The following is a 16,532-nucleotide window of genomic DNA, read 5'->3' as shown; positions in this document are numbered from 1 at the left end:
TATCAGCATCAAGGACGTATAGAAATGAACGTGTTACAATCAGATTGTGAAATCAGTCGTTTCGTGAAATGACTAAGAGAGTCAGCCATTTCCCGTCATTTTGTGTAACAACAATAAATTTACTTCATTCATTTCATGAAATTTTATTTCATCTATATGTAATGGACAGGAGTTTGTGAGATGTGACAGCTCTGGACACAGCAGGTGTCAAACAAACAGGTGTAAATGCTTCAATTGAAGTGTTGAAGTGGTAAATGCCAGGTGGAAGTGCAACAGTCGCTGCTACAATAGGTTTAACTCTTAGTGACAAAAAGTGATATTGAAAATGTGATTCAAATTGTTATTCCGATTAAGACATAAAGTGAAATTTCATGAAATGACTGAAGTATCGACTGCTGTTATACAAAATGACGCGAAACGGCTGACGGAAAGCTTTAGTCGTTTGACGATATGACTGATTTCACAGTCTGACAGTAACATATATCCTTGTACATCGCAGTCCTGCAGTGCTGTTGGTGGCCAGCGTCCTAATTATTTTATCCCAGATGCATCCAGTGATTGACAAATCTGGTCATCTTGCAGAACATTAAGATCGTTCTGATTAAAATACTACTGTACAACTCGAGCAAATATTTGTCTGGAGTGATCATGGTGATGCGTCACTCCGAGGTGTTCTGTTGCTCACACGGTACAGCGGCCACACATATCATCTTGGTACCTTGCAACATTCAAGTTTCCCTCAATCACAATCATTGGTGTGATAACTTGATGCTGCTGGTATCACAACACAAATCCTATAGCCCCCATCTGCAACACGATCTCTTTGCAGGACAAATGGCCTGATGTAACGTTCACTTGTTCGCCAGTTCCGCCGTTCGTGTTGTCCTCATCGTAAGTGTCGTCTGCTCTGATGAAAACTTGAACATCGATGTTCTGTCGTCAGAAGGGGCCATCGTGCTGGGCGTTTCGTGCGGATGCATTAGACACGTAGGGGTCTCTCCTCTCCGCTCAGTTACAACGCGTTGCCAAGGGTGGAAGAAATTGTTGGAACATTCTTACCGATGCCTTGTTTGAATCCATCGGTCTTGGAGTAATGTCGATACTGTTGGGCGGCCACAGGGCGTCGGATGGACGTTACGTGATCAGCAATACCATACTGTCAAGTGTCTGACTGAATCATATCAAACTTACATACCATCTTTCCCGAGGCGTGGCATCCACCATTCAACGAAAACGATTGTTGGAAGTGTTTTTCTTCAAACTGCGTTGCGTGATAATAATACGCGTCCTGTTCTAAATCTGAAGTGAACATTTGTCGAGTATGTGTTTCTCTTGCCTTATAAGTCGGGCAACAACTGCTTTGTTGCGTATCGTAGACCGTTTTAGCATACTCTTATTCCAGTTCAAACTCCAATCTATTCACAAGATTAGAACCCAAAATATCCATGTCACAAAATCCCTTACATGCGAGTATACTTGGAGAACACAAATATCAGTTATCTGAATCACTCTTCACAGAGTGTGTTTCCGACATTTAAAGGCTTCAGAACAAAATGTTTTAGAATGGTAGACTAGATTAGTGTATACTAGGTAATAATTATTTATAGCGTAATGGATGGTTGGCAGTTTAACGCTGCACGCTGCACGCTGCAATATTCCAACCGTAAATAATAGAATCTACACCAGACAGTCTAGTGAACAACGGCATGAGCATCTATATATACGGGATGTGAGGACACGTGTCAAGGAAATCCGACAGTCTGACCACCCGTTAGTTACCTCGCTAGTCACCATACGACAAGCACAGTGTTGCAGTTTAGAAATTATAAGAGGTTTATGAGTCCCCTTTAACCAGCAAAATAGACACAATCAAGTTTTATGTTCAATAAACAAAGTTACAGGTTACAATACTATAGGATCATAAGTCTAAAATATAGTGTCACAAATGTGCAGACTAACACACCAATGTACTGATATTCCCTATAAAAACAGATTGATGGTAGATTGTTGACAACTGCTAAAAGTTCAATGTAGACGAGGAATCTAGAGGTGGTCCTGAAACGTGGGATGTTTGAATACAGATGAGCGTAAATGCAAAGCAGTAGCTCCCGGCGTAGCTCTCAGCAACCATCCCTTATGCACCTAACATAGCCTAGGTGGTCCTGAAACGTGGGATGTTTGAATACAGATGAGCGTAAATGCAAAGCAGTAGCTCCCGGCGTAGCTCTCAGCAACCATCCCTTATGCACCTAACATAGCCTAAGATGAAGATGAAGTTCAAATCCACACTCAGCGCTTTAATCGTCTGTGACCCATAACAACTGAAAGGTAATCAGTGCGACATATCTGACAAAAATACTAATCCGGATCTTCATGGGTTCTAGCTAATGGGGTTTGCAGGTTTTATTATATTTTTGTAAAGACTTTTGAGGAAGGTGAGGCATTAGAAACTATGGCATATTGACTTACCATTTAAATTGAATAAATTCAGTCCTACCTCGTTTGAAGATTTATGGAGGTAATTTCCATGCTGGCATGGTAGGCTAAATTCAGATAATGTAGTGGTTCGTAAATATAAAAGGCATCTGGGTTGAAGTCAAACATTTTCCCGGCAAATGTTGATCCACTTCGCATGTAAGTGTTCAGGATGACTCTTGTTTGTGGATCCCGTTTGTTCCTGTTGCCTGGTACAAATATTCACGATTAATGATTTTATTATTTTCAATATTTTTACGGACACATATCGCACAATAACAAGTCAGTATTCTGTCTTCCATTATAATGAATAGAATAATTCTGAGCACTGCTTATTGAGTCCAATCGTTTGTTTGAACAGACAACTATATATCACATGTGTTGATAAAATTTCAGATTTAACATCGGCTCATTTAACATAAAATATCTGATTTCGTAACTTGATAATATTTTATATATTCTCACCATTGATCACACATCGTATTGACGACTGCCAAGTAACTATACACACGGCCACGCAGATAATACAGGTTCTTCTTATATTGGATGAGCAGGCCATCTGTCCCTCTGTTCATAAAATCTAAAGGAGAAAACACACATATCACTAACAAATCAACAGACGAAGACCGGTTGAAAATTAATACTCACTTACCATTTCTGTGACAGGAAACCCAATATTACACCCAATAAATACATCATTTGAGCATGTTAGCGCTTACCTGTTCTAGATCACCAAAGCAATATATACACATGTATGTTCGTGAGGCTGTCTCTCATGCGTTGCAGATATTACCGCGACGTCAGCTAACAGGTCCAACATGTGTATGGTACTGACACAGATGTTGCCGTCTTGTGCAAACAGATTGTTCAGCACTGATAGGCAAGCAACAGTTGTAGACAGAGTGGATGGAACTAGAATGGAGTTAAGGTGCCGTTATTTCAGTCAAAGTGTGATCTTTATCGGACTGGTTGTCGGATGAGGAATGGTTATGTGAGGGAATGGCTACAACACACCTCAAGGTACCAGTGGAACAAAAAGGACAGTTCATACCAATGGAGCTGTATTTCTTACACCAATATACCGGATCCTGTAAACTGTGCAGGGACTATAGTTAAAGTCTCGTAAATGTGCCTTTTTAATAACACCGCGGGAGACCATCCCCGGCACTCAACGTGAGTTCGGACGCGTTCATTTAAGTATGAATGACATGAACGCGCATTAAACAGTGCGAACCTCCGAACTTGTTAAAATAAACCCACGCAAACTGACGTTTAGCTCTTATATATTCTCACCTCGTATTTTTCTCGACTCTCTCATTATTGTCACAATGGTAAGTTCTTCCTTTGAAGTTGTTCCAGCACAGGACATTGCCGCAATGTTATATATAATGCTTGATTATAATTTCATGTCTTACGGTCCCATCATTTCCCTCACGTGTACCTGCCGGCAAATAGTTCTTCTAATATGAACCGCAATAGCTCTAAATATTTGAACATCATAATAATCATGTTCTCTGAACACTTTACAAATAGTAAACGAGATAAATCCCACCGTGGTCAAAGATAGCAGGATAGTGAAACACTACTCGATCTAGTGACGTCAGGTTTACTGTTAATATTGAATCATCACGAGCACTCATCACGACAATGAAGTTTGCAAACAGATACAGTCCAAGTGAATTCATAACGTGTATCATGAGATTTCACCATGTAATGTTCAGTGTGCTCAGCAGTTATTGAGACGAATGAGACCTGAACCATCCAATGGTGTGATGAAATCGAGAATACGACCGGAAAGAGAAGGCTTGTCTCTAGTGTTGTGATGATTCGAACCGTTTCCGACGACCTATGCTTCACTGCAGTATTTTCAATGAGATGCCTTGAAAACCCTTAAGCGTTCTTCCGGCGAATATGCACTCGATCAGTTTCACACAAATACGTGATCACATGCGAGTAAATCCATACATCATATCACTTGACTTCCTCTTCAACCAATCAGGATCAAAGAGACAGTGTAAAGTTGTAATGTGAAATAGTTATTTCTGTGGATAGACCCTTGGAGGCAGATCCTTTACATTCTGAAATACATATTCAGGCATGATGTATTTCAGTAAATAAATATAAACAGGCCACCATACGTAGGATGTGTTAGTAAAACTGGTGTTTTCATAAAATCCTTATGCCATATGGGCATGCAGTCTTAGAGATCTAAAATCTATAGCCTTTTTGTAGACAAGGCAACGTTCTGATGTCCTGGGGCACTGAATACTGTACTTACTGTCACTGTTTTATGATACTGGTGTCTGTCGATTGTAATGCCTGTCAAATATATTTCAGCAATATAGTTCCGTTAATTTGAGTTACATCCCTTTGTATTTCCAGTCAAAACATCGTCCATCTGATCTCGAGACAACTTCGTCGGGGTCCAAAACACAGCTCCTGGAAGGACAGTACGGGTACATATTCTGTGCCTAGATAGGCGCGAACGAGGAAGATTAAAGGAGTTCCTGGCGTCAACGTGACCTTTCAGCGACCTATCGCGACAGTTTCCACACACTGGTTTCTTGAAACAAACGTGATCTAATGACGATTTTCAAGTGTAACATATGTTATAGGTGGGATTGAGCTGAGTCCCATCCAACCCACACCCTCACAGGTACCCAGAGTCAGCAAATGGTTATTCAACAATGTGCTGAGTTTGTGACTGCCTCATATTGTAGCAGCTGTATGTATTTATACTTTATCTATCGCGTTTGCTTCAGTTACATGTCAACCTTATCTTGTGTCATTCGTTACTGCCTTCACAGTTTTGTTCGATACCTTATGCACATAATTCTGTCGAGTGGATCCACAATACTGTTTTAATACACAAAAATGCACTATCTAACAATAATTTACAAATAGTTTACATTTATACAATTATGAAAAGAATCAGAAAAGGTTTTGATGCTTACTGAAATATTTTTTCATGTCCAGATAATATTCACGGTATATTGACGCAAAATATCTCATATACTACCGATCGCAGGTTCAGACTCACAAGTGTAAATGTAACCACTTTTTGCAAAATATTCAGTTATGCTTAGAGATACTGTTTACACATAAACTGGTGTATTTTTAGACAAATTCGTAAAGGTGAAAAGGCTATTGTTATGACTTCAGTAAATACTGAAACTCTGTGAAAACAGGCGAATTCTTAACAAAACTTTGCACCCAAACGCAGCTGTTCACATGAAATACATACATACATACATACATACACACACACACACACACACACACACACACACACACACACACACACACACACACACACACACACACACACACACACACACACACACACATACATCAGTAACACAATGTATTTGAAATTTTGTTTTTCTTGTGCTTCTAATACTGTCAATTTAACCCCCTGGATGCCACAGGGACATATATGGCCTTCCTCTACATACCTCACTTGGAAGTCCAATAAAATTCTAAATATACGACGCATATATAAATACTTCACAGTTTTGTATTCTGCGGACATTTCCCTGTTTCTTCATACTATCCACTATTATCTCAGATCAAGCTAAAGTGCTTAAAATTGCCTTTCAAAATCGGCTTCATCGTAAATGTCGCCATTTATCATACTGTACAAAATCGAGATTCACAGCGTTATTTGCAGTATGTTTTGAAATGTGAAAATCGGATAATTACTGGGAGTAATGAATTTCAAAAACAGCATATTAATGATCACTGATATCATGTTTTCATGTAACCAGTAATGAGAAGTCTGAAACGTCGCCGATGAACAAAGAATCGGTGGGGATTTTTTCGAAAATACATTTACACGAACGCCGAAGTGCGCTTTCCGCCATATTGGTTAGTGTTTACGAAATCACGTTTCGAGAAGGCCGGTATTAAGACGCCTATAACATCACGTTTACTTCATAGTCAGCTGCGACAAATGCTGTGCTCGAAAGACAGCGCTTGTTTGAAACGTAAACCAAGAAAATTCCAATTTTACACTTCGTAGCATTTTCGGAAATTTTCCAACATCCAGTCGTCTAATCATTGCTTACGATGGTTCAAAACGCTTAGTATATTCATGGGAAGAGCATCGTGGCAAGAAATAGCAAATTAAAAATAGATACAATGAAATCATTTGGTAATTCATAAGAAAATGTAAACCTTTTAGTGCAGCGTGACGCCAGGACTGACGCAAAATCACGCAGAACGACAGCGGTATTTATCGGCATTTCTGTCTTCTTCCGTCACTTACATTGTAAACGATGAAAACATATAACAATACACAGATAGTCAGAATAATTCTGATAACTTACATCTCACATTTATGTACAAAAGATCCCTGAATCAAGGAAAAAGTCGTCGCAAAATCCTGTGTACCCTTGTCAGCGAAGTCGCCATTTTAAAAGAAATCGGTCATCCGTAGTGATGTCACACGTCAACATTGTTGCACATATTAGGCAATTTCTTTGAGGTGAAGGTCGGTTGAACAAGAGTAAACACAATGCCCATACCATTCCGAATGCACTTAAAATTAGTATTGTGATGTATATTTTTTAATGAAACTGATTTCAGTATCTACATATATCCATGTTCAACACCATATCATGTGTGGATATAAGGTATCCGTTTTTATTCTTTGAAAGCTTTTGATTGTTTGAATAATATTTACATGGGAAATTGACTCAGTAAGTGTATTATACCACATTTTAAGCCTCTACACAAGTGTTGGTAGATCACACATAGCCATTACTGCAACATGTGCTTTCGTTCACATGATGTGCAATATTCAATACATTGGGACAAATATTGCAGTTACATATGAACAGGTTAATAAACAGCGATTTAATTCCAACTTATAAGTAAAACTGATAATATTAATGAAAATGATTTTGTACATTATATGAAATGTATGGGCACACATACTACTATTTAAAGGTTTGAAAAGTGAACGTTGTGCGAGATTTGCGCTCGCGTGGTCCTGGATCTGCGTACGCATGTAGAATATCTAATTTCCTATCCGGTGGTATAAATATAACTGCGACTAACTCAGGGGGTTGAGAAATAGACACGACTAAATGTTGTCCAAAACTTGTGTCCGTTAAAAAACAGTAAATTTCTTATCATTGTTTTTCGATAATAAAGTCAATTCAAATGCGATTAAAATATATCTGATGGCAGAATGTCTAACTCAAACAATATTTATACGGAAATTGTTAAAAATATATACATCAGGTCAAGTCTTAATTTCGACAAGCATTACGTCCATTTTCTAATAATTCTTTACTGAAAAAGCGATCTCTTTGTACCTTTCATTGCATACTTATGAAGGGAATTGATCTCATAATCATGAGAAGAAAAGTCTTTTTCCTAAATGAATACTCAATGAATATTCAGGTGTTGTGAAATTTTCATTTAAGCTAAATTGATGGTAGGCAGGTGCGCGTATTGCTCACAATAAGATATGTTGTAAAACCGTGTAATTGTTGATATATTCAGGACACTATTTCAGTGATAAAACCATTCATCTCATATTTTGGCTAAAAAGTGTTGAATTCTGACAGAGAAGCCGATATCTTTTACACATTGAGTGGAAATTAGGTTAGATATATACTAATCAGCAACCAGAGTTGTCTTTTTCCGACGTCACAAAATGCACAAAACATGCTGTGACGTGAACTAAAATGTCGCATTATTTTCCGTTATTTCATTACGTTTGAAAATGCGGCTGTTACTCCTTTAATAATGATGGAAAATTAATAAAAATACATATACACAAACAGGAGAATATGGGAATCTAAGAACTAAAATATGTATCGGATAGGGACATCCAAATCGCTATTGCATGATTTTTGATGTAGTACACCTGCATCTTTTCTTACAAATTGTGAAACTACCAATAGGTGTCCTCTCACATTGGGGAACTTTGTATTGGAATAGTTTGGTTCACTGTGAACAAAACATAATGAAGCTATACTGTCCGTATCCACAGCAAATTCTCTCCATGTGATCTGAGTTACATTGACCTAAAGTAAACCATAGCAGAGTTATGCCCCCCTTATATTTATACGTGCATGACCTCTCTGTCGACGTTTGACGTCATAGTAGAAAATCGATTTTTGACATTTATTGCGGGTCATTTTTGATTTTGTGAGTATGACGTTATGCATTAGCACATACATCCATTTCATATACACTTATGTCGTTCAGATATCAAGCTGTATTTTCTTCGCTCACACTTTCCGTAAAAATGCCAAATTAAAAAAATCGTAGCAGAGTGCTTTTATTGGTGCACGATAAAAAACTGAGAAAATTTACTGTTTTTGAACACACACACAAGTTTTGGACAACATTTAGCAGTGTCTATTTCACAAACCTCTGAGGTAGCCGCAATTATATTTATACCAACGGATAGGAAATCAAATATTCTACATGTCTGTGCAATTTCATAGCCGTACGCAGATCCAGGACCACGCTAGCGCAAAACTCGCACAACGTTCACTTTTCAAACTTTATGAAAATGTGCGCCTGAAAAAAAACTCGGCATCCAGGGGGTTAAAGCCGCCAATGTGACGTTATGGCAATGTCTCGTCACATCTGCATTGTGACGTAATGATAAAGTGACGTCATAACAATATGTTTAACTGTAATCGCTTCTCCCTGTAATTATTTCAGAAACCACCTGTTATATATGCGCTACTTAAGAAATACAGTTCGTTCTACCACCATGTATAGTGTAGTAAAGCACACTTTCGCCATGAACTATTATAGTTAAAGCATGAGGACGCTACACTATACATGGTGTTAGAGCGAACTGTATTTCTTTTCTAAGATGCCGTATTCAATAACTTCTAAGCCTAATTTCGAATAATCTACGGCAGAAAACAAACTGTGACCTAAATTAAGAATCCTCGCACAGGGTTAACTGACGCGCTGTTCTTTTGACGTGTCAGCACCCTACGTTAAGACAAAGGTTACTAAAAAAACAAATGATGAACAGTTTGATGATGGTTTATGTTCGGGTTAAGTATCTTCTCTAGATCATTTTATTTACATCCGTGATTCTCTTAAACTATACAAGGCAATATCGCCGCCACATTTCTACTACCAACGAAAGTTTAGATCAGCACATTCAGAGGAAGCTGACAAGTCAAGCGACATTCCACGATTGCATTATGGGAATGTAAATAGTGCCAACATGACCGTTTCTCTATAAGATTTTGAGTCGAACTATGAGACATTTTACCTTCGGAAAACATACACTTAATGTTTCCACAGTGATGTTGGCTGTGTGGTGCAACTGCAAACCAAGAAACGGGATGCGACGAAGCAGTTTACTGTGGAAGGCTGTACGAGGCGATGGCAACTGACATCCACCCTGACGTCGGTTACATTGTGACGTAATGCAAAAACGTTCGATTACGAGGGGGCAGACTGGAATGGCGCATTGACGTCAACACATTGTGACGTAATGCAAAAAGTGCACATTATCGTCTGATAAAGTATTGTCGGCGCCTTTGATCTTTCGCCGAAGCATCTTAGAATTAGGAGATAAACATCATGTGTTGGCCAATTTCCGGGTGTTATTGAGTACTTGAAGCACGGGAATATTTCATTTGAAACCTCCGGCGTTAGCCGTCGGTTCCAAATGCATTCCCGTGCTTCAAATACTCAATAACTCCCGGAAATTGGCCAACACATGATGTTTATCGACATTGTAAACACAAAAGTAAACCAAAGGGGTTTTACTGTCTGCACTCGTTTACATCGAATACGGACATAGCAGTGAAGTGTCATCAGCTGGCCGTTTCAGCTGGTTCTCATGGTAGCATCTGGAGTTGCTCATTTGTGACGTCATTCTAACTTTACGTCACAATATGATTTGAATGACGTCACCACTGTTGATGACACAACAAAACAATTGTTTACGTGTCAATACGCGGTGAATAGTCTTTCAGTTTCCGGGAATCTAATACCATTTAATCATGTTTTTCAACCAATCAGATTACAGAACACAGTAACTTTTGGTTTACAATGTACGTTCGGTGTTCTCATCACTTTCTAACTACCTATCTATCTATCTATCTATCTATCTATCTATCTATCTATCTATCTATCTATCTGATTTCTGCAGGTGTATAAGTAATACATATATCATCGATGATGAGTCTCCTTTATGTCTCCACAAGATCTTTCGCCGTAAACGGCTCTTCAGGTGGTTAATGAAAGCTAAGCGACGCACAAGTTTAATAGATATGTCGGTATCATGAGTATGACGTTTATTTAGTGAAAATAGCGGGAGACGTAAAACGTAGTCATGGGTAATAGTAAGGATGTGTTTGTGACAGCATATAATTGTTTGACGTCATAGAGTTTGCATTATGGTTTCAGTGCTCACGTGAATTACATTCGGAAGAACACAAAATTATACTTTTGAACTGAGCTTAGGTGTAGACAACCTTTTGAATTTTTTTTCTTTTTCCACCTGTAATAAATTATTGCTTACCATTGTTAAACGGTTGATAAACCGGAAAGAAAGGAAACTGGCCATTTCCGCATTCATCAATGTGTTTGCTTACATTTATACATCGACATATCCGGATCTCGAATTTGCTGTCGGTGTGCAGTGACTCGGTCCTTTAGTTGCATTCCAGTTTCTCCAGTATAATGTCCACCACATCCCGCACATGTACAAACATATATAACATTTTTGCTGAGGCAGTTCATGTTGGTTTTGATAGTAAATACAAAATGTAAAATTGCAGTCTCCGGTTATGACTGAACAAGTTCCGAATCGAGTGTGTACGTGCGTGCGCGTGCGTGTGCGTGCGTGCGTAGGTGTGTGTAAAATCCTGGAAGATTCTTCTGATGCATATAAAATTCCCAACAGACAAAAGCGTTATCCTTTTCTCAATGTTTGTATATCGACTGACTAAAAACGAACGTGTTTCAGAAGACTGTAGAAATCTCGTGACAGCAATCTAACATTTATCGTATCGTCGTCAGTATGACTTGAAGAACGTGACATAGGTCACTAAAGGAAAGGTGCTAGCTGATCATCACACTAGCCAAAAAAGGGCGCTTGCATGGTACGTGCATGGGTTCCATCAGGAGTTAGTCGCTCTTCCTTCAGCTGTTATTGACAACTTTGGCCGAACTTTTAAATTAAGAATATTCTAGATTAAGAACATGTTTTAAAATTATATTGAAGGATGAAGACGTGTCTACATTGTCACGTCAGGCTTTTTCGAAGTTCCCTTGTATTTCAACGTTATGTTTATAACTCAGCTACAAGTAACCTATGCAGATAAAATTGCTTTTGGGAACAGTAAATGATGCGCAATGCCATGATGCTCTGAAAATTAATATCTACTCGTGTCCAAGAAGATAGACTCGTTGATGCCTGACGTCCCTGACGGGAGTACACACCTCATCATTATTCAGCATCGATATGGTAAGCTTCAACTCGTCCATTTTCTTTGATTCGAGTTCACGAGAGATCAGAGTCGACTCGGGTCCGAGAACTCGAAATTTTGTAAATGAAGAATGGTAGTTTATTGTGACACATTGTCTTGTCATGCGTTACACTTTTTTCAGACAGCATGCCATTGCCGTGCCACCATGGCTAGCTGTCTCTACAAAGTCTGTCCAAAAGAAAATACATGGAATAAAGGACATGTTCAACCAGTAACACCATTTCGGATGACTCAGACTTTGGTTACCATGGTTTAGCATAGCATCCAACAGGTTCTTTTCATTCATTGCTTCACATCATTCACAGTTATAGCACTCGCCATGCTGACATCAGATACGGACTTCTTCTCTTCTTCTCTCACTGCTCCCTGTTCCTGTATGTGCTACACAGCGTTTATTTCTAATACACAACATTTACTATTATTAAAATACACAATCATGACAACCTTGGTAATAAATGACATATTTACATTCTCCGAAATACTGTAATAGCGTCAGAAAACGCACCCAGTAAACTCACGACGTGAGGTAACAAACGACCAAACCCAGCTGCATAAATATTCTTGATCACTTTTAATTAATGTCTCTGATGCCTCATATGGCAAGCTGGAACTCTTAGGACAAATGTACAAACACAACCTGGATGCATTTTGTTTAATTACACTAGCACCGGAGTGCGTGCATCAGGATGAAGAGGTCATGCTAAAGAGTATTAGCCCAGGATGATAAATTAGGCCAGGAAGTGGTCTACAGTGATCAACTCTTGTCTTGAAAAGGAAAGGATGTCTGACTCGTCTCTCCGTGTTAAACCGAAAAAGAAGAGACTCACTTTTCACTCAGTTTTGTCTCTTTTATAATGTATCGTCGTTGTTTCCGAAGAGGTTCGTACTTTTCGGTTTGTTTCATGGGTGTTCTGTTGATGAAAACATCACTTAGTTTCATTTAGTTGTCTGGGGTTTCACAATCAACGTTTCTGATAATGTGTACGGTTAAGTCATTTTACGAACGTTTCCCTCAATACAAAACAAACCCCGTGTTATCGGTTTTTGCAGGTCGAGCGTATGGTCATGCTGAAGGAATGACACTGTTAAATTGTCAATAGACGCCAAATCTATGCTAAGCATTGATCCTTAAGGACCGTGGAAGATTTTGTATGTTTGTTTTAAAACGTTGTACCAGCCTTATGTATGCGTTGTACGTGGGATTGGTCGTCCTCGTTAGTTTGACATAGTGCCGAACTAAGCGATCTCGCTAAGCCGCAGTCACCTCTATCTCCTGTTCAGTATATCTGGAGGAAACATGTGACCTAAGCGCTATCACCCCTTGTCCTGTTCAGTACATATGGGTGACATTCACCAATCGTCTCCACCTCCTGTGCAGTATATATGTCTATCACTCTCTCTCTCTCTCTCGATCGATAGATAGATAGACAGATAGATAGATAGATATTAGCAAGTAAGTAAATAAATAAAAACAATGTACTAGTCTGTTGAGAAGATGTGACCTAGGTGCAATCGCCTCTAACTCCTGTTCAATATATATGGTATTGTTAGGGGGAATACCTGACCAGACTGTCTTTCCCTTTAACGCTTACTCCTCTGCTCCAATTATTCAAATGTGAACTACATATGTTGGAACTTTATTAGGGCCAGGCCACTAATCGCCGCAGCTATAACCCACCCAGTCACCGCAGGTAATACTTTCACCTAATGTTTGTACATAGTCAGAAGGAAAATCAGCTTTGTTGTGTATGTGTAACAGCAAGTTCTACATTCAACAATGGGAAGATCGATTCAGGTTGCCTAATTGGAGAATTGCGACTTCTGTATCGCACCATTAGTCTGATTTCACTTCTTTCCATGTGCCATTTTGTGGGAGTTTTGATGCTCAAACGAGAAATAGAAACAATCCATTCTGTGGGCAAGTGTTGATTTCGGTAATGATAATGTATGTATTGATGAGGTCAATGTCCCTGTTGAGGTGCGGGTGTCACATGACACAGCTGTTAATAGCTTCCACGCGTTTAATTGAATTATGATATGTTTATCATCTGTTGATATTGATGGGCGAGTTAAAGGCTGTGACGGTGGCCAGTTAACACATTTGGGTGGTAGTAAATCTAGTGCTGTTCATAAAATTCTTGTGTGTATTGTATCTGTATGAATTTGTATGTTTAATGTTAGTGAGCGATAAGAATCTGACCATCTTCTTCCAGTAGCCACGATACACTCATGGTAGATTCGGAAGATCATGGCTCGAGGTTTAGACTTTAGGATGGTTGGTGTTTTTCGTCTGTCAGCAATATGCCAGCTACATGTGTGGTAGACACATGAATAACAGCGTCTGGCCCAGACAATCCAGTAACGAACAGCCAGAGCATAGGTCTCCACAAATGGGATACGATGACGTGTCAGACAAGTCAGCGAGTCTGACCACGTTATTCTTTGACGACAAGCATGGGTTGCTGAAGACCTTTTCTAACATGGGTCGTCATGAGTACATGCTTCAGGAGATTAGAAAATCGTTCAGGATGAATCACATATTGTTGGAATTAATCTACACAGGAAAATTCCAGATATGGTTCTTATCGTTAGTTTAAGTCGTTGATTAAAGCAGCGTCATATTTAGCGAAATTATGCCACAGAAATATTCGTATTGTCTTTATACGTTTTAGACGAGGCTTTCATCATTAGGATTGTCTCCCGTTTCACGACACACTCGTTTATCTCACTAGCCTTAGATAATTGAATATTATATAACATAAAAATCCCAACGATTTTGACTAAAGTGGATGCACATCACGATGGGCATTCCAGGCGACGCTTGGAGAGGCAGGATTGGAAGATTCTGCCTCCTAAGATTGTGAAACAGAAAAGAACTGTGCTACCCTGCGACATGACCAGTGAGAGGCGGTCATTGATTCATTTTACAGTATTCGTCTGTGCGGATCGCTAGTTCTCACTGTGGTGTGAGCTGCACCATGTGTTGGATCTTATATGAGGGATCTGATGCATTGGTATCGACCAATGATTAAGGAGTCGTGTGTGACATATCTGCACTTCGTCATTGTTTATATGGCGAAATCAGGAGACACTCGACTCGGCCACCGTTCCCGCTGTGACAGATTCTGCATCAGTGATCCACCCTGTCGGAGACGTCGAGATGAATCCATGACATCGGGTAGGGAATGTATCCGATGATATGAAATCTGCTTGTATATAAAATGGATAAAATATTCCGAGCAAAGGCTTTTGGAAGACATCATATGTATTAAAGAGGACATAAAATCTCTGAAATGCGAATATCAGAGATCCGGAGCGAAGTGAAAACTGATACGGTGAACAACAGGTTTTGCTGCAAGATACAGATGGTCTTGTTAAAAGAACTGATCGAATGGAAGAATATGTAGCTGATCCTGAGTTGAATCTTGATCTTAAATATGAAGGATCAGGAAACGCCGACGCAACAACAGGGTTTGGTACGGAGTACCCATGCAGTGAACGATATATATGTATTCAGGTAATGTGATTGGACTAGAAGGCAAACAATAATAGGTAGGGTTAAGGTAAGTTTTCATATTTGAGTTAGGTTTAGTCCCTTCCAACATGAAATTTAACGGGGGGACATGTCATTCTCGAAAATGGAACATTTCAAGAATCAAGGTTACTAGAAATAATTGTTTCAATCCATCATGGAGGACTTCTGAATAACATAAACAATTATAGCGGCATTACCCCACCTAGTACATTTGTTAAAATATTTACTTACATAAATAATAAATTGTTACTTTTGTTGGCAACTGCTCTAATCAAACGTAATGAAAACCAAGCAGATTGTAGAGAGGGTTATTTACAAACTGATGATATTTTTATCCTCCAAGCTAGTCCACAAGAAACTGAGGAGGAACATTTTACGTACACTTCGTTGACTTTGCCAAGGCATTTATATAGTTGTGTCTGATTGTATAAATTGTATTGTAGTGTACGATAGGCCCGTAGCCTGATCAAGAACTGAAATAAAGATTTCACACTGTCATTGTGATCATCATGACAATTACATTAATACTCCTGTGTATAACGGCGTTGCAAAGTTAAGACATCGCTAAGTTATGGTGTCACAATACCAAAGTCAGAGAGCCACAATAAAACTCTGTGCGCCTAGTGCCATCAAGAGTTGTATACTCCCAAGGAAGTTGAGATTGATAATACGACGTGACGCTGAGATTGACATCCAATGATCGAGGGAAGCAAATACCAGCGCCTTGAGCAAGCACTTGGATATGTGCGCTATATGATTATCCTGTCATCATCATTGTTCCCAAAACACCTTTCATCACGAATAATTGATATATGTTAATGTACTGTACCTGCTTCGAATATTATCATATGACCTTTAATGCAATATAGAACTGAAGTGAACCATCAGTTTTTACTTTAGTGGGTGGAGAGTCGTGAGAATAGAGACGAATTCACGGGATATTGAGGACGTTCGATTGTTCATGGTAATTGAAAATATCGGCATTCAATGATACGTTTCTCTTGGACAGAATACAGGCGGTTTTAAATCCTGGG

The sequence above is a fragment of the Haliotis asinina genome, chromosome 16 (assembly GCF_037392515.1).
Source record: "Haliotis asinina isolate JCU_RB_2024 chromosome 16, JCU_Hal_asi_v2, whole genome shotgun sequence".
NCBI classification, from domain to species: domain Eukaryota; kingdom Metazoa; phylum Mollusca; class Gastropoda; order Lepetellida; family Haliotidae; genus Haliotis; species Haliotis asinina.
Note: the sequence above shows the minus strand (reverse complement) of the source record.